Here is an 18,247-nt window from a genome sequence, read left to right as displayed (position 1 = left end):
TGGGAGGAAACCGGAGTGCCCAGAGAAAACCCATGCAAGCACGGGGAGAACATGCAAACTCTACAAAGGCGGGGCTGGAATTTGAAACCCGGTCCTCAGAACTGTGAGGCAGATGTGCCAACCAGTCATCCGCCGGGTCTCGATATGTTTCACATATGTCGAGGACTGAAAATAAATGCTACCATACCATTTGTAAAGTCCTGCTCTGCTGACAATACAGCTGGCGTACTTACGTATTTTTACACATCACTGCCAGAAGACTTTTGCAAAGTTCAAGGACTGAGGAGGGTTGAAAATAAGAGACATGAGATACACCCAAAGTTCAAGGTGATGATGTTCAGGCATTGACTCTCAAGACACTAGGCATTGGCCTGTAAATGTACAGCAGGGAGGGAAGAGAGGTTCCGATGATCTTCTCAGCTGCCCTCACTATGCGATGGAGAGTCTTGCGGCAGGATGCGGTGCAGGCTCCGTACCACACAGTTGCAATGCAGACCAATGCAGTTGGTCAAGAGGCTCTCTATAGAACAAGCACATGATGGGGGTCGGGGCTCTGACTCTTCTCAGCTTGCGCAGGAAGTAGAAATGCTGGTGAGCTTTCTTGGCCAGTGACTATGTGTTGCTGGTCCAGGAGAGGTCCTCTGTGCTGCACAACCTCTCCAGCACAGCGCCGTTGATGTTCAGGGGAGCATGCTGGGATTGCGCTCTCCTGAAGTCCACAACAATCTCATTGTTTTTTCCATGTTCAGTTAGAGATTGTCCATGCACCACACGGCCAGGCGGCTCACCTCACTCCTGTAGTCTGTCTCGTCCCTGTTCCTGATGAGACCCACCACAGTTGTGTCGTCTGCAAACTTGATGAAGAAGTTGGAGCTGTATGTCGGTGTGCAGTCATAGATCAGCAGGGTGAAGAGGAGGGGGCTCAACAGACAACCTTGAGGGGCCCCCGTGTTCAGAGTGATGGTGCTGGATGTGTTGCTGCCGACCCGTACTGCCTGCAGTCTCCCTGTCAGAAAGTCCAGCAGCCAGTTGCACATCGAAGTATTGAGCCCCAGCTGGTCCAGTTTGTAGATCAGTTGTTTAGGGATGATGGTACTGAATGCTGAGCTGAAGTCTATGAACAGCATTCTGACATATGAGTCCTTAGAGTCCAGGTGTGTGAGGGCAGAGTGGAGGGCGGTGGAGACGGCGTCATTGGTTGACCGCTTGGACCGATATGCAAACTGGAAGGGGTCCAAGGAAAGGGGGAGGGAGGACTTGACGTGGTGGATGACTAGTCACTCGAAGCAATTCATCAGGATGGGATTGAGTGCTACCGGACGGTAGTCATTGAGGCAGGAGGGAGACGACTTATTGGGGACCGGGATGATGATGGTGACTTAGAAGCACGTGGGGACCACACCCTGACTCAAGGAGGTTGTCATGAGCTGAGGGGCAGTTCTTTTGTTGGAGCTTGAGTGGCGCTTTGCGCCCCTCTCGCCCTCTCTCTCTTCCCAGTAATCAGATCTATCTCTAGATCCTCTTCAGTAAACCTGTCACCACAAACCTTTCACGCTCCGTTTGCTTCTGGGTCCAATTAAAATCATATCATGACAGAGGTGTTGAAGATGTCCGTGAAGATATCTGAGAGTTCAGCTGCACAGTACCTCAGATATCTTATCTGGGCCCGGGGCTTTTCGTGTGTTGATCCTATCGAGAAATCTTTTCACGCTGTCCCCGGTCAGTGTCTGCACTTGGTCACCAGGAGGGGGTGGAGTCTTGTGTGCAGGGGTGCTGTTGTGTGCCTCAAAGCGAGCAAAGAAGTCATTCAGCTCATTTAGCAGGGAAGTGGATCTGTCGCAGTTCTGTCGTGCGGAGTTATAGTCTGTAATGGTCTGAATACCTCACCAGAGACTCCTGGTGTCACTGCTGTCACTGAAGCGGTGTGCGATATTCCTGTAGTACTCCCTCTTGGCCTCCCTGATGCCACGGGACAGATTGGCCCTGGCTGTCCTCAGGCCCTCCTCATCCCCAGACCTAAAAGCTGCGTTGCGGACCTCCAGTAGTCTGTAGACCTCCCCCACCAGCGATGGCTTCTGATTGGCACGGACAGTGATGGACTCAGTGGTGGTGACATCATCCATGCACTTGCTGATGTAGGCGGTAACAGTCTTTGTGTACTCCTGAAGTACACAAAGTTTGGAGGAATATACACTGCCACAAGCAATATGGCAGTTAATTCCCTCAGTAAATAAAATGTCCGGCACTTCAGACCTATAAACTCCAGTAGCGGTGAGCAGTGTTGACTGACCAAGATAGCATGTGTGCATGCGGACACATGCAAGTGAATTGACACTGTTTCACATGCACAATGACAGACAGAAGTGTCCTGTAATTCCTGTGCCTGCACCGCGGAGGCTGAGTTCCCCACCCAAACAATCGAGAGGCGGGTTCGGGCCCAGGAGTCCACCCGAGGACAGCCCGACGGACGGGACACGTCCCACACCAAGGGACCCAGGGCGGTCCGCCGGCCCCACCGAGGCGCCACTTCAACTCTTGTAGGAAGGCTGTGCACAAGGTTTAGGAGTATATTTATGAGAGGTTTTAACCATTCTTCCAGAAGCGCATTTGTGAGGTCAAAGAATGATGTTGGACGAGAAGGCCTGGCTCTCAGTCTCCGCTCAAATTCATCCCACAGATATTTTGTCAGGTTGAGGTCAGGACTCTCTGCAGACCAGTCGAATTGATCCACACCAGACTCTCTCATCCATGTCTTTATGGGAGTAAAGTTGGGAGCATGGAATTGTCCAAAATACTGGCTCCTTAGTTCCAGTAAAAGGAACATTTTCAGCATTCAGCTTTTGGACAATTCGTTCCTCACAACTTTGTGGGAAGAGTTTGGGCATGGCCCCTTCTTCTTCCAACATGACTGTGCACTAGTCCACAAATCAAGGTCAATAAAGACATGGATGAGAGAGTTTGGTGTGGATGAACTGACACCAACCTGATAGAATACATTTTGGGATGAATTAGAGTCCAGACTGAGAGCAAGGGCTTCTCGTCCAACATCATTCTGTGACCTCACAAATGCACTTCTGGAAGAATGGTAAAGAAATTCGCTATACACACTCCTGAACCTTGTGGAAAACCTTCCCAGAAGAGTTTAAGCTTTTATAGCTGTAAAAAGTGGACCAATGTCATATTAAACCCTATTGATTACGAAGGAGGTGTCACTTTTGATCATATATGGTATACAGTATAAGACAGGTGAGCAAATACTTTTGGCAATATAGTGTATATGCAGTCTGCATTGAATAAGTATAAACCTACAGCACAACAATAAAAATAATTATTAATTTAAGGTAGTCTCAACTAGTGATTCTCAACTCGTGGGTCGGGACCCAAAACTGGGTTGCTCGCGGACAGCTATTAAAAAAAATTACTTTGGTCGTATTTGTCTTCTGATTTTTTTCGTTACAGTACAGAGGCGTACTAAGTTGCCACATGAAACATATTGGGTAAGCGACAGGAAATGTTACTCAATTATGTACGTAAACAAAGCCTGGCTAGTGGGGAACATGGCTAACAGCCCTGCTCCAGTGTGTTCACTACTGTGATGGATTAAAAGCAGAAGGCAAATTTCATGAATATGCATGCAGTTTGTGGATCCATGACAGATAAAAAATGGTTCTTCTTTTAATCCAGTGTAATGGAATGAGCATGAAGCATTTATATAACCTGGAAAGATTCTAAAAGCTGGACAGACAGAACAATCAAAAACTCATTTGTTGGACATGAGAAGCATGCTGGAGCCTGCTGCAAGAAGGTTAATCCATTAGCCAGAGGGCAGTTGGTGACACACAGGCTTGACACATAAAAATGCAAATGCACACACTGCCTGTGAGTCCCAGTAAGGAAAACAGCTCAAACCTTTCTTCCCTAACTTTGTGAAAGGGCTGTCTGAATGCGTCTGAGGTCTTTGAAGAGATTAAGGCACAAAATCCTCTTGACAAACCCAACTCATCACTGTGGTTACACATTGTTTGGATGTACATACATTTGACCCAAGCATCTCAGATCACACACCATGGGGGATTTGCATGTTTGATCCCCCAAATCCACTTCTTACTATGCAAGGATACAAGTAGATGGGTTATGTTTGCACAGACCCTGGATTATTAACACATACATACAGTGCACCTGGAGTTTCACACTACAAAGGCTGAGTTTGGTGGCCATATGTAAAGTACAAACCCCAATTCCAATGAAGTTGTGTAAAATGTAAATAAAAACAGAGTACTATGCTTTGCAAATCCTTTTCAACCTACATTCAATTGAATACACTACATGATAAACTGATGAACATTTTTTGCAAATATTCACTCATTTTGAATTTGATGCCTGCAACATGTTCCCAAAAAGCTGGGACAGGTGCATGTTTACTCCTAGGTTACATCACCTTTCCTTTTAAAAACACTTAATAAGCGTTTGGAAACTGAGGACACTAAATGCATCTTTAGTTGCTCAACAGTCCGGGGTCTCTGTTGTCATATATTGCGCTTCATAATGCATCATACATTTTCAATAGGAGACAGGTCTGGACTGCTGGCAGGACGGTCTAGTACAAGCTGTTGTAACACTTGCAGAATGTGGCTTGGCATTGTCTTGCCGAAATCAAATGGGACTTCCCTGACAAGACATTGCTTGGATGGCAGCAAAAAGTCCAAAACTTGTATGAACCTTTCAGCATGAATAGTGCCTTCACAGATTTGCAGGTTAACCATACCATGGGCACGAACACAACCCCATACCATCACAGATGCTGGCTTTTGAACAAATAATTCGGATGGTCCTTTTCCTCTGTGGTCCAAAGGACAATTTGAAATGTCCCCTCCCCTCCTGTCCCCTCCTTGAGCCGTCACCTTATCGTGGTGGAGGGTTTGTGTGTCCCAATGTTCCTAAGAGCTAAGTTGTCTGGGGCTTCCCGCCCCTGGTAAACAGGTCCTAGGTGAGGGAGCAGACAAAGCACGGCTCCAAAAACCCTTATGATGAAAAAAATTAATGGATTTAGGTTTCCCTTGCCTGGACGCGGGTTACCGGGGCCCCCTTCTGGAGCCAGGCCTGGAGGTGGGGCTCGAAGGCGAGCACCTGGTGGCGGGGCCTGCACCCATGGGGAACAGCCGGGGACAGCCCGAAAGGGTAACATGGGCCCCCCTTCCCATGGGCTCACCACCTGTGGGAGGGGCCATAGGGGTCGGGTGCAGTGTGAGCTGGGTGATGGCCGAAGGCTGGGACCTTGGCAATCCGATCCCCGGCTACAGAAGCTGGCTCAAGGGACGTGGAATGTCACCTCTCTGGCAGCTGGTGTGTGAGGTCAAGAAATTCCGACTAGAAGTAGTCGGTCTCTCCTCCACACCGAACACCATGTTCAAGCATAAGGGTGTCCACACGTGCCGGTCCAACCTGGCAGGCCCAAACATATTGTGAGGGTCTGCTGGGAACGTCTGGCAGAATCCCCTGTCAGCCATCAAGCTGAAGAAGGAGTCCTATCGGTCCTTTTTGGCCTGTGGGACTCCTGAGGCAGAAGCAGTGCACCATCAACACTGTGTATAGTGGGGATGAGGCACTGCTGACCTCGACTCGGGACGTTGTGAGTCGGTGGGGAGAATACTTCGAAGACCTCCTCAATTCCACCGACACGCCTTCCCATGAGGGAGCAGAGTATGGGGTCTCTGAGGCGGGCTCTCCTATCTCTGGGTTGAGGTCCTCGGTGGCAAGGCCCGGGCCAGGAGTGGATGAGATTTGCCCGGAGTTCCTAAAGGCTCTGTATGTTGTAGGGCTGTCCTGGTTGACACGCCTCTGCAACATCGCATGGACATCGGGGACAGTACCTCTGGATTGGCAGACTGGGATGGTGGTCCCCCTTTTTAAAACGGGAACCGGAGGGTGTGTTCCAAGTACAGGGGGATCACACTCCTCAGCGTCCCTGGTAAGATCTATTCAGGGGTGCTGGAGAGGACGGTCCATCGAGAAGTCGAATCTCAGATTCAGAAGGAGCAATGTGGTTTTCCTCCTGGCCGTGGACAGTGGACCAGCTCTACACCCTCGGCAGGGTCCTCGAGGCAGTTCGCCCAACCAGTGGGGGGTGCTTCGGGAGTATGGGGTGCCGAACCCTCTGATATGGGCTCTTCGGTCCCTGTATAACCAGTGTAAGAGTTTGGTCCACATTGCCGGCAGTAAGTCGGACTCGTTTCTGGTGAGGGTTGGACTCTGCCAAGGCTGCCTTTTGTCAACGATTCTGTTCATTACTTTTATGGACAGAAGTTCAAGGCGCAGCCGAGGCGTAGAGGGGGTCCGGTTTGGTGGCCTCAGTATTGCATCTCTGCTTTTTGCAGCTGATGTGGTTCTGTTGGCTCCATCAAGCCAACTCTCACTGGAGCGGTTCCCAGCCGAGTGTGAAGTGGCTGGAATGAAAATCAGCACCTCCAAATCTGAGACCATTGTCCTCAGTCGGAAAAGGGTGGCGTGCCGGGTGGCCAGTTGTCGGGACACCCCGGTGAGTCCGGTGGACCGCTCTCGGGTGTGCCCCTGGGCCCGATCCCGACTCTCGATTGATTGGGTGGGGTCCTCAGCCTCCGCGGTGCGGGCACAGCAATTACAGGACAGTTCTGTCAGTCTTTGTGCATGTAAAACGGTGTCAATTCACTTTCACTGAGTGTGGGGCCACTCACTTATTGCGGCAAATAACCCATGAATATGGAAATTGCTTGTGTATCCCCTCACTCATACTCTCATCGTATAGACTTTTATAATTGACATAGTCAATCCCACCACACTTCAGTTGTACAGCCGGGTTCACGACCCTGGTCCCGCATGCGTCTTCTCCTGTCCTCGTCCTGTTCCATCTTGTCCTGTCCTTCCCTCACAGGGTGTAGCACTACAGCCCCATGCAACACTCATATTTAATGTTTCATTGTTGTAGATAATGTAATGACTTACCTTTCTCATCCTGTTTACAATTAGCGCTTTGTCTTTTGTCTTCGTTTCTCTCTCTTTGTTCTGTTCGACTGATTGACTCTGATTCTCAATCCACTTCAATTATAATACTAAGAAACCACAGCGGAAGCTTAAAAACTCCACTGTGACACAGTAAAACTGTTCCAGCATAAAAGGGATACAGATCCTCCATTCTGCTTGACCTAACAGCCAAACAGGACAAAACAAAAAACCAAAAAGTGGGAAAAAGTTGGCATCCCCTCTCCAGGTCAAGGATGAGATCCTGTCCCAAGTGGAGGAGTTCAATTATGTTGGGGTCTTGGTCACAAGTGAGAAACGAATGGAACGGGAGATCGACAGGTGGATCGGTGTAGCATCTGCAGTGATACGGACATTGTATCGGTCCGTTGTGGTGAAGAAGGAGCTAAGCCGAAAGGCAAAGCTCTCAATTTACCGGTCAATCTATGTTCCTACCCTCACCTGTGGTCACAAGCTGTGGGTCGTGACTGAAAGAACAAGATCCCAGATACAAGCGGCCGAAATTTGTTTCCTTCACAGAGTGTTCGGCCTCTCCCATATAGATAGGATGAGAAGCTCGGTCATCCGGGAGAGTAGAGTCACTGCTCCACCGCATTGAGAGGAGCCAGATGAGATGGCTCGGGCATCTGATTAGGATGCCTCATGGGCGCCTCCCTGGTGAGGTGTTCTGGGTACATCCCACCGGAAGAAGATTGCAGGGACGACCAAGGATACGCTGGAGAGACTATGTCTCCCGGCTGGCCCCGGAACACCTCGGGATCCCCTCGGAAGAGCTGGATGAAGTGGCTAAGGAGAGGGAAGTCTGGGCGTCCCTGGTAAAGCTACTGCCCCCGCGTCTTGACCTCGGATAAGCGGAAGAAAATGGATGGATGGCTAGACAAATTCTCAATAGAATTCATCTGAGTTCACTTTCATATGGAGTAGGTCTCGAACCGCGGTCCTTACCCCGCCCTTTGGGGGTACAAGCCAATATAAACCACAGGCCAGACCTAGACCAGATAAATAAAGAGAGTTGCATCAGGAAAGGCAAACTGGAGTAAACATACTAAGAATTTCATACCAGATTGACCGCAGCCCGGGTTAATTCGCCATCCTCAGAGTCAACCGACAGGGCACCTGTGGAAATTCAGTACTTTTGGTCCAAGACTAAGAAAATGAGGAACGCGTGTCATTATGTAGCAAGATAAGAAGAAGGTTTCGAGCCGAAAACTGAAAGTAGAGACTCTGAAAGTTGGGACTATGACATGGAAAATTAGGGAATTGATTAATATGGGGATGAGGAGAAAAGTAGATTTATTGTGTGTCCTGAAGAGCAGGTGGAGGGGCAGTAAGACTAGATGCTTTGGGGCATTTAATTATTTTTGCCTGCCATGGTGTGCGTTGGAAGAGAAATGGATTAGGGGTTATCGTAAAGAAAGAGTAAAGTGAGTTAGTGTTGAATGTCCTGGAAGTGGCGAGAGTGTCAGATAGTAGTGATGTTACGAGATGTGCCGAGTCTTCAAGGCGTGTGTCGAGTAATGGAGGGGGCGTTTCCGCAAAGCGCGTATCGAGGCTTGCTTTATTTAGGGGCGGACCCGGAAGTGATGACGTCCGAAGTCTCGCTGCCCGGCTGTACCACGTGACAGATTCGGGAAGCGTGTCAGGCTTTGCTGCGAGGTTTGACAGCAATCTAAACCCCTCATGCAAACTCCATTCAAAGTGTGTGTGTCTGTGTGCAGCCGTGGCCCAATGGTTAAGATCATCGCCTGCCACCGTGGGGGACCTAGGTTCAAAGCCCCGCCAACATCCCCCGGACTCACGGCTGTGGTGTCCTTGAGCAAGACACTGATACCCCGAAATGCTCCCCGGGCGCTTCAGCTGCCCCCTGCTCCAGTGTGTTCCACTAACATGTGTATGTGTTCACTGTGATGGGTTAAATGCAGAGAACAAATTTCGTGTGCATGCATGCATGTTCATGACAATAAAAGATGATTCTTGTTCTTCTTCTTCTTCTTATATAGAGTTGCGGTCAGCTCAGTTGGGATAAAGACTGTGTAGTTTGAACAGGCTAATAGTTTGGAGAGTGTGAACAGCAATTTGGACATAGCTTGGACAGTAGTGAGCGATTCCATTTACGTAACTCGTCGGAATCCTTGGAAAGAGGCTGCTGGCCGCTAACCTGGCACGCTGGTCTAACAGCCCAGCGGGTGGTGCTCTCGACTTTCAGCCTGTGGTATGGTGGTCTCTGAGTTCGAACCCCAACCAGGACAGCACCGCATACGGAAATATCATTGAGGCTTATCAATTACCTTTGTTTATGAAAAACTGCATTTTCCACCGTTTCTTATTTTATTCATGGGGAAAGTATTTATTGTGTTCACAGAAAGCAAGGTAAAATAAAGCCTCACTGGGAGAGGAGAAATTACTGTACCCCAATTTAAAAATCTTGCTCTTGAATGAATCACTTCACACAAAAATGATGATAAACTGTTATTTCTAAATAAGCACTTTAAAAATCCTCTGCCCTCTTAAGCCCATGCCATTTTCCCAAAGTGACAGAAAAACATGATACAACCTGCCATACCAGTGATAATGAACATTTTAAGCACAGAATACATTCAAAAATAATATATTTTACACTTTATGTTGGTAAATTACTTGTTCAAACATTGTTTTATAATACATAGTCATTCAAAAGAGCCACAAAGATGCAAAAATGCAACGCAGCACATACTGTATGTGGTATACAGCTGCCTGTGATTATGCACATGGCCAGAAGGTGTTTTCGTGTGCAGTGAAGCATCAACAAATAAACCCTTACTCGAACCAATGGCTAAAGTGTTACAATGCTTCATGAAGCTTCATCTCGCTATCACTATCAGATTGAATAGTGATACTGAAGATTGAACTTGAGGATTTTATGACTTCCAAAAAGATGGAAAAACCTGTAGCAGACACATTCTTTAAGAAGAGGCAGGGACATAGGGTGACCTACGGCGCGGAGCTACTGTAGATGTACACAGGTAGACTACATCTTGTAAAGACGATGTAATCTGAAGGCGATCAGTGACTGTAAATTGATGGCAAGGGAAAGTGTAGCAAGACAGCATAGGATGGTGGTGTGTATGATGACTGGTGGTGAGGAAGATGAAGAAGACAAGGGCTGAGCAATGAATAATGTGGTGGAAGCTGAGAAAGGAAGAGTGCTGTGCAGCTTTTTGATAAGAGGTTAGACAGGCTCTCGGTGGGCAAGAGGAGCTTCCAGAAGATTGGACTACTACAGCCAAGGTGATCAGAGAGACAGACAGGAGAGTACTTGGTGTGTCTTCTGGGAGGAAAGAAAAGGAGATGTGGTGGAAACTTAAAGTTCAGGAAAACAGACCAGGAAAGATGTTAGCTCAGAGGAAGTGGGACACTGAGAGGACTGAGGAGAGGAGACGAATACAAGGAGATGCACGGTAAAGCGAAGTGAGAGGTGCCAAAGGCCAAACAACAGGCATATGATGACTTGTTTGCCAGCCTGGACAGTAAAGCATGAGAGAAAGATCAAAACTGGTTGGCCAGACAGAGGGATAGAGATGGTAAGGATGTGCAATAGGTTAGGGGGATTGAGGATAGAGTTGGAAATAGGTTGACTGGTGCCAGTAGTGTGCTGGATAGATGGAAAGAATACTTTTGAGGTTGCTTCCCGATTCTCTCCCGAACGGGCATGGGGTTCCCTGCTGGTCTTGGGACCTGTTGTGTGGCTTCGCACCTTCTGATCTTGAGGCAGATTCACCTCCCGCACTCTGGGGCGAGTACCGGTCGTTGGCTAGGGTGCACGGGTCGGTGGTGGAGGTGGTGGTTGGCCGTGGGGTCGGGAGTGGGTCCCTACGTTCTCCTCTAGGTAGCCGGTTTTGGGGCACCTCGGTAGGGCTGGTGGACCGCCCTGGATCCCTTGATGTGGGTGGTGTCCTGTTGACTGGGCCTTCCTCAGGTACGCCCCTGGGCCTGCCCTCCCCTCTCAGCTGGGTGGGGTCCTCCGCCTCCGTTGTGCTGGCACAGCAATTCCATGAAACCTCTGCCATTTATTCTGCATGTGAGATGGTGTCAATTCACTTGCATGTTTCCGCAGACATACGCTCCTGGTACTCAATAGCTTGGTGGGGGCCACTTCCTTATTGCTATAAACAGTTCTTCTGGCCTTGCCAACTCCTTGGGATGTTTCCTCACTTGCACACCATTTTCTATGGATCTTTTAGAATTTACATAGCCAGTCCCACCACAGTCCACTACCCTTGTCCTGCTCTGTTCCCCTCCTGTCCTGTCCTTTACTACATTGTCCTGTTCTTCCCATACAGGGTGCAGCACTACTGCTCCATACAAAACTGAAATCCAATGTGACATTGTAGTGTGCATATTATTTGTTTTGCTTATTTATCTTACAGCTAGTGTCCTGCTTTTATTTTTATATTATCTTTGTTCTCTCCTTTTTATTTTTTGTCACTCCCCATTAAAATCTTGTTCTGGCCACCTGAAACTTTCAATAAATATTCAGCATAATACAAAGAACCACAGTAGTAGTATGAACAACAAACTTGACTGTTGCACAGTAAAACTGCTCAGCATAAAAGGGATATATATTCTCTATTCTGTTTGACCTAGAAGCCGAACAGGACAGGTTTTAAAAAAACAACAACAACTAATGCTTTGAGAAGTTGATGAATGAGGAAAATGAGACAGAAGGAAAATAGAAGAGGTGACATACCTGTGGAGGTATGGAAGCATCTCGGAGAGGTGGCTGTGGAGTTTTTGAGCAGGTTCAGTAGAATTCTAGAGGGTGAGAAGATACCTGAGAAATGGAGGAGAAGTGTACTGGTCCCAACCAATTTTTAAGAACAAGGGAGATGTGCAGCGTTGTTTACATTATAGAGGAATAAAGTTGATGAGCCATACAATAAATTATGGGAAAAAGTAGTGGAGTCTAGACTCTGAACAGAAGTGAGTATTTGTCAGTAGCCATGCAAAGAAAGAGTACCACAGAGGCATTTTTTCCCTTAAAGGTGTTGATGGAGAAGTACAGAGAAGGTCAGAAGGAGTCATTGTGTCTTTGTAGATCTAGAGAAAACCTATGACAGTGTGCCCAGAGAGAAACTGCATGAGGAAGTCGTGAGTGGCAGGAAAGTATGTTAGAATAGTACAGGACATGTATGAGGGCAGCAGAACAGAGGTGAGGTGTCCTGTAGGTGTGAGGTGGAGGTGGGACTGTATCAAGGATCAGCTCTTAGCCTCATAGGCTGACTATTGAGGTTAGACTGGAATCCCCATGGACCATGATGTTTGCAAATAACATTGTGATCTGCAGTGAGTGCATGGAGCAGATCGAGGAACGTTTAGAAAAGGTGGATACCTGAACTGGAAAGCAGAGGAATGAGGATTTGCTGAAATAAGACGGAATATACCGTATATACAGGAATGAGAGGGGTGGAGGGGGAAGTATGAGGCTACAGGAAGAAGAGAAAGCGAGGGTGGAGGATTTAAAACACTTATGGTCGACAGTCCAGAGCATTGTTGAGTGTGGAAAAGAGGTAAAGAAACAGATCCAAGCAGGTTGGAACAAGTGGAGGAAAGTTTCAGGTGTGCTTTGGAATAGAAGAGTCTCAGCTAGAATGAAGGGAAAGGTCTTGAAGACTGTGGTGAGGCCAGCCATGATATATGGCTTTGAAACAGTGGCACTGATGAGAGGATATGAGGCAGAACTGAAAATGTTGAGGTTCTCTATGGAATTACTCGGTTCGATTGGTAGCTAATCAGGGGGACATCCAAGGTTAGATGTTTTGAAAACAGTTAGAGAGAACAGACTTAGATGCTTTGGACACGTCCACAGGAGAGATAGTGAGTATATTGATAGAAGGGTGATGAGGATGGAGCTGCCAGGCAAGAAAGCTAGAGGAAGACCTAAGAGAAAGTTGATAGATGTAGTGAATAAAAACGAGGGCAACTGGTGTTTGAGAGGAGGATGTAGAAGATAGGTTTGAATGGAAAAGGAGGACGCTCATAAACTCAGAAATGTGTGTAATAATGTGAAATGACACAAGTGTTGAGTACCTAGAGAAAACCCACACAGACACAGGAGAACATGCAAACTCCACACAGGCGAGGCCGGGATTTGAACCCTGGTCCTCAAAACTGTGAGGCAGATGTGCTAACCAGTCTTCCACCGTGCTGAAAAGAAAGATATATATATAGATATATATAGATATATAGACACACAAACTGTATATATAAAAATCTTGATTAATGGAAACCGGAGTGCCCGGAGAAAACCCACGCAGGCACGGGGAGAACATGCAAACTCCACACAGGCGGGGCCAGGATTTGAACCCCGGTCCTCAAAACTGTGAGGCAGATGTGCTAACCAGTCGGTCACCGTTCCTGAAACTCATTTTAGCATGTCAAATACATTTGTACACTGTACTAATATGGCCATCTACTGGTTACAAAATAAAATACATCAATTTTTTAAAATTTGAAAAATATTAGATAATTGATGGTTTCATAGATGAGCAAAAATAGCATGTACTTTTTTAATATACACAATGTTTTTCAATAGACAACCCCAATTCCAATGAAGTTGGGACATTGTGTTAAACATAAATAAAAACAGAATACAATGATTTGCAAATCATGTTCAACCTATATTTAATTGAATACACTACAAAGACAAGATATTTAATGTTCAAACTGATAAACTTGATTGTTTTTAGCGAATAATCATTAACTTAGAATTTTATGGCTGCAACACGTTCCAAAAAAGCTGGGACGGGGTCATGTTTACCTCTGTGTTACATCACCTTTTCTTTTAACAACATTCAATAAACATTTGGGAGCTGAGGACACTAATTGTTGAAGCTTTGTAGGTGGAATTCCTTCCCATTCTTGCTTGATGTACAGCTTCAGCTGTTCAACAGTCCGGGGTCTCCGTTGTTGTATTTTACGCTTCATAATGCGCCACACATTTTCAATGGGAGACCGGTCTGGACTGCAGGCAGGCCAGTCTAATACCCGCACTCTTTTACTACGAAGCCACGCTGTTGTAACACGTGCAGAATGTGGTTCGGCATTGTCTTGCTGAAATAAGCAAGGGCGTACATGAAAAAAAAAACGTTGATTGAATTGAAATGTGGACTCGTCGGACCACAGAACACTTTTTGACTTTTCATCAGTCCATCTTAGATGAGCTCGCGTCCAGAGAAGCCGGCGGCGTTTCTGGGTGAGCTTGATAAATGCCTTTTGCGTTGCATAGTAGAGTTTCAAGTTGAACTGTATTTACTGACATTGGTTTTCTGAAGTGTTCCTGAGCCCATGTAAAAGTAACATGTAAGCATTCGCAGGTAGAAAAAAGTAAGTGAATATCTAGGCTATGGCTTCTCCGAGATCTAATCAGCGTCAAGTGTGAGCCAACCTGGAGTCCAATCAATGAGACAAGTTGGAGGTGTGGCTTAAAGCTGCTCTAGCCACTAGAAAACACACACTAGGTTAGAATTGTCTCCTATCATTACCATTCCTTGCTCAAAAGAGCTCTCAGACCTACAATTAAAAATTGTTGACTTGTATAAAGCTGGAAAAGTTTACGGAAGTCTCTCTAAAAGTCTTAATGTTAATCAGTGTAGAGTTAGACAAATTGTCAATAAATTCAGCACTGTTGCTTATCCCAAGGAGTGGCCGACCTGTAAAGATGACTGCGACAGCACAGAATACTCAATGGGGTAAAAAAAAAAAAAAAAGAATCTGAAAGTGTAAGCTGAAGACTCACAGAAATACTTGCACATGCCAACATCTCTGTTGACAAATCTAACATAAATCTAACAAAATAAAAACAATACAAAAGAATGGGGTTAATGAGAAAACACCAAGGAGGAAGCCGTTGTTCCCTGAAAATAACATGCCTGCACGTTTGAAGTTTGCTAAAGAGCACTTGGATGTTCCACAGCACAACTGGCTTAACAAGATATTTTGCAGAAAAAGTTGAGGCCATCAGTCTCAGTATCAGTATGTCCAACAGTTGAAGTTCAAAAGAGGATGGGTGTACAGGACAATGATCCAAAACAGAAGCAAATCAACAACGGAATGGCTTCAGAAGAAGAAAATACTTCTGTGGTGGCCCAGTCAAAGTCCTGACCTCAACTCGATTGAGGCACTGTGGCATTCACCCCAGACATCATGGGAATCGTGCTGAACTGCAAAAGTTTTGTAAAGAGGAATGGTCCAAATCCTAATCATTGTGCACATCTGATCTGCAACAACAGGAAACATTTGGTTGAGGTTATTGCTGCCAGAGGAGGCTCAGCCAGTTATTAAATCCAAGACAAATCCACTTATTTTGTGTCCTGTCAATGTTTACGTTATTTCAATTTTAAAATAATGTGAAGCAGACTCTGTGTGGTTATTTTTGTGATTTAGATGAAGATCAGACTACATTTTATGACCAATTTATGCAGAAATAAATTCCAAAGGGTTCACATAATCCTCCCCCCCCCGTAAATTATTATTAAGTAAATCAAATACCTAAGCCAAAACTACAGTCAGTGTTTTTATACAGCAACGTAAGTATTATTGGCACTGTACACTGACAAACATTGTATTACGCCTACCACAAATATGCATGCAACCCCCATGGATAAGCCTATTACCCTTACTACACCCACCCAGTCCTTACACTTCACCTGTCAGTCATTTCTGGGTCCCTGGTGCTCAGGAGACCACATGCCTGTCAGACCTCCAGCAGCCCCTCAAAGAAGTAACCTCCCCCCTGTCACATCCCACCCATCCCTCCACTACTGCACCTCAATCCTTGTCAGACCCGCCAAACAAAAATAAAGTCACATTCTAGAGAGTGGTCGGGGCTCCTGCTTTGCAGATCAGTCAGTGGATGCATGATTGTCGCTCACAGGGTTGGGCCCTTAATCCTATTGTTTCTCCGACAGGATTACTCTCTGCGGTCCCTCTCTCCCTATGGCAGTGTGTTGGAGAAAGGCTAGATTAAGGGGATTAGCATGTATCCTCCTGACTTGTCAAAGTGGGATGTAAGGAACCATTGACTTTCTTGGGCTCCTGAATAAGGAGGTGCCTCAAAAAAGAGGCCATGAAAAGCGGCAAACAAACAAAAATTCCTCAAAGAACAATGCGATTTGTTTCTTTTGTTCCCTTGAACTGGGCTCAAATGTTCAAAAGACAAGTCATGAAGCAAGAACTTCAAGAGAGGGAGGAAAAAGGTAAATGGAGGAGGACATTTTGCATGACTGAAAAGAAGGTCAAGGGAGTGAACTCCTGTTTTAGCACGGTGTTACATAGAAGACTACTTTATATTTAGTACAAGGGAGTTGGTGCTTTCTAAAATGTTAATCATCGCTCAGGATTGGATGTCTTCCCTTAATAGAAACTCTGCTACACTAGAAGGTTCTTTTATCAAGTTTCACCTTTCACCTATCAAGTAGGCCACACTTTTTCTGCACTTTGTCAATATTTAACTGACAGCTTTTAAGACAGTCATGACATTGGACAGAGTGCCACGAATCTAGTGTTTGTCTTTGAAACGACATACAGTAGGTCCACAGAGTTGATAATTTGGCTCTGTCTGGTGGTATGTCTGAGAATGACATACTGTCAACCTCTTCCCTCACGAGGTGCAGTTTAGAATACCCAGTACGATCTTGTTTCCACTGCTGTATTTAGGCCGGATGGCTGCATCGGTGATAATCTGCCTAAAATGTTAATAACTTGAGTCATCACACACAACGGAACCCGGAACAAGAAGACATAACGTGCTGTAAAAGTGACTTTGGACATTTTGTACAAAAAAACAACAAATGCCTTAAAAGCCTCTCTGTTCTCTCTCTAATCTGTTGTATACTGAGAATGGCACGGTTGTGTTATTCCCATAGTTTTCCCTTTGTCAACCCAGAAGTTACTATCGACTAATCGAAGGACAGCAGTGTGTCTGGCTCCACCTTCTACCACAGTATTTGATATATGTGTGATAAAAAAGTGTACAATACCAACAACAACGCTAAATATGCAGTAACACTAGTAAAGACCCGGGAACTACCTGATCTCAGAAGCTAAGCAGTGTCGTTCCTGGCTAGTACTTGGATGGGAGACCACATAGAAATACCAGGTCCTGGGGTTGGGCAGTAGGCCAATCACCTGCTCCCGTAAAAACTAAAGATGACAGAAACTGCAATTGCGGCCTAATGTGCCTCCTGGCACTGAGAGCTCTGGAAAAAATAAAATGAAATACTAGTGAACTGTGTTTCAATCTCCACATGGATAATTTAGTCACAATACATACATCCATCCATTTTCTGTGCCGCTTCTCCTCACTAGGGTCGCGGGCGTGCTGGAGCCTATCCCAGCTGTCATCGGGCAGGAGGCGGGGTACACCCTGAACTGGTTGCCAGCCAATCGCAGGGCACATAGAAACAAACAACCATTCGCACTCACAGTCATGCCTACGGGCAATTTAGAGTCTCCAATTAATGCATGTTTTTTGGAATGTGGGAGGAAACCGGAGTGCGCGGAGAAAACCGACACAGGCACGGGGAGAACATGCAAACTCCACACAGGTGGGGACGGGGATTGAACCCGGGTCCTCAGAACTGTGAGGGTGACGCTCTAACCAGTCGGCCACCGTGCCGCACAATACATACATGTTAATAAAATGTACATGATCCATGTAACATATCACAGACCTGAAAACTGCAAGCACATACTGTTAGTGCCACATCGGAGCAGTTTTCCAGTTTTTCATTGACTTCTCCAACCAATCTTATCAGGCAGGCTTCTTTTATGGACCTTCAGTTTCAATAGATTTCGATTGGATTCAAGTCAGGTCATTGGCTGGGACATTCTAGCAGTTTAATTTTTTTTTTCTTTGAAATCAATTGAGAATTTCCTTGGCAGAATGCTTTGGATCATTATCCTGCTGAAATGTCCACCCTTGTTTCATTGTCAACATCCTCGTAGATGGCAGCAGATTTTTGTCAAGAATGTCTCAGTACATTTGCCCATTCATCCTTCCTTCAATAATGTGAAGTTTACCAGTACCATTTGTTGAAAAGCAGCCCCACGTCATCATATTCCCACCTCCGAACTTCACTGTTGGTATGGTGTTTTTAGGGTGATGTGCAGTGCAGTTCTCCTCCAAACGTGGTGTGCATTATGGCATCCAAACAGTTCAAATTTGCTCTCATCAGACCAGACTATATTCTCCCAG

At 46.2% G+C, this 18,247-nt stretch overlaps 1 protein-coding gene across 4 annotated transcripts in view; it reads left to right on the top strand.

The window, feature by feature from the left end:
• fbxw4 (F-box and WD repeat domain containing 4) overlaps nt 1-18,247 on the top strand; it is a 157,296-nt gene that overhangs the window by 137,333 nt on the left and 1,716 nt on the right. The gene's annotated exons all lie outside the window — the stretch shown is intronic.

This window comes from Phyllopteryx taeniolatus, chromosome 11, assembly GCF_024500385.1.
Source record: "Phyllopteryx taeniolatus isolate TA_2022b chromosome 11, UOR_Ptae_1.2, whole genome shotgun sequence".
Taxonomy (NCBI): Eukaryota; Metazoa; Chordata; class Actinopteri; order Syngnathiformes; family Syngnathidae; genus Phyllopteryx; species Phyllopteryx taeniolatus.
The sequence above is the reverse complement of the archived record's forward strand: the minus strand, read 5'-3'. Positions and strand labels throughout refer to the sequence as shown.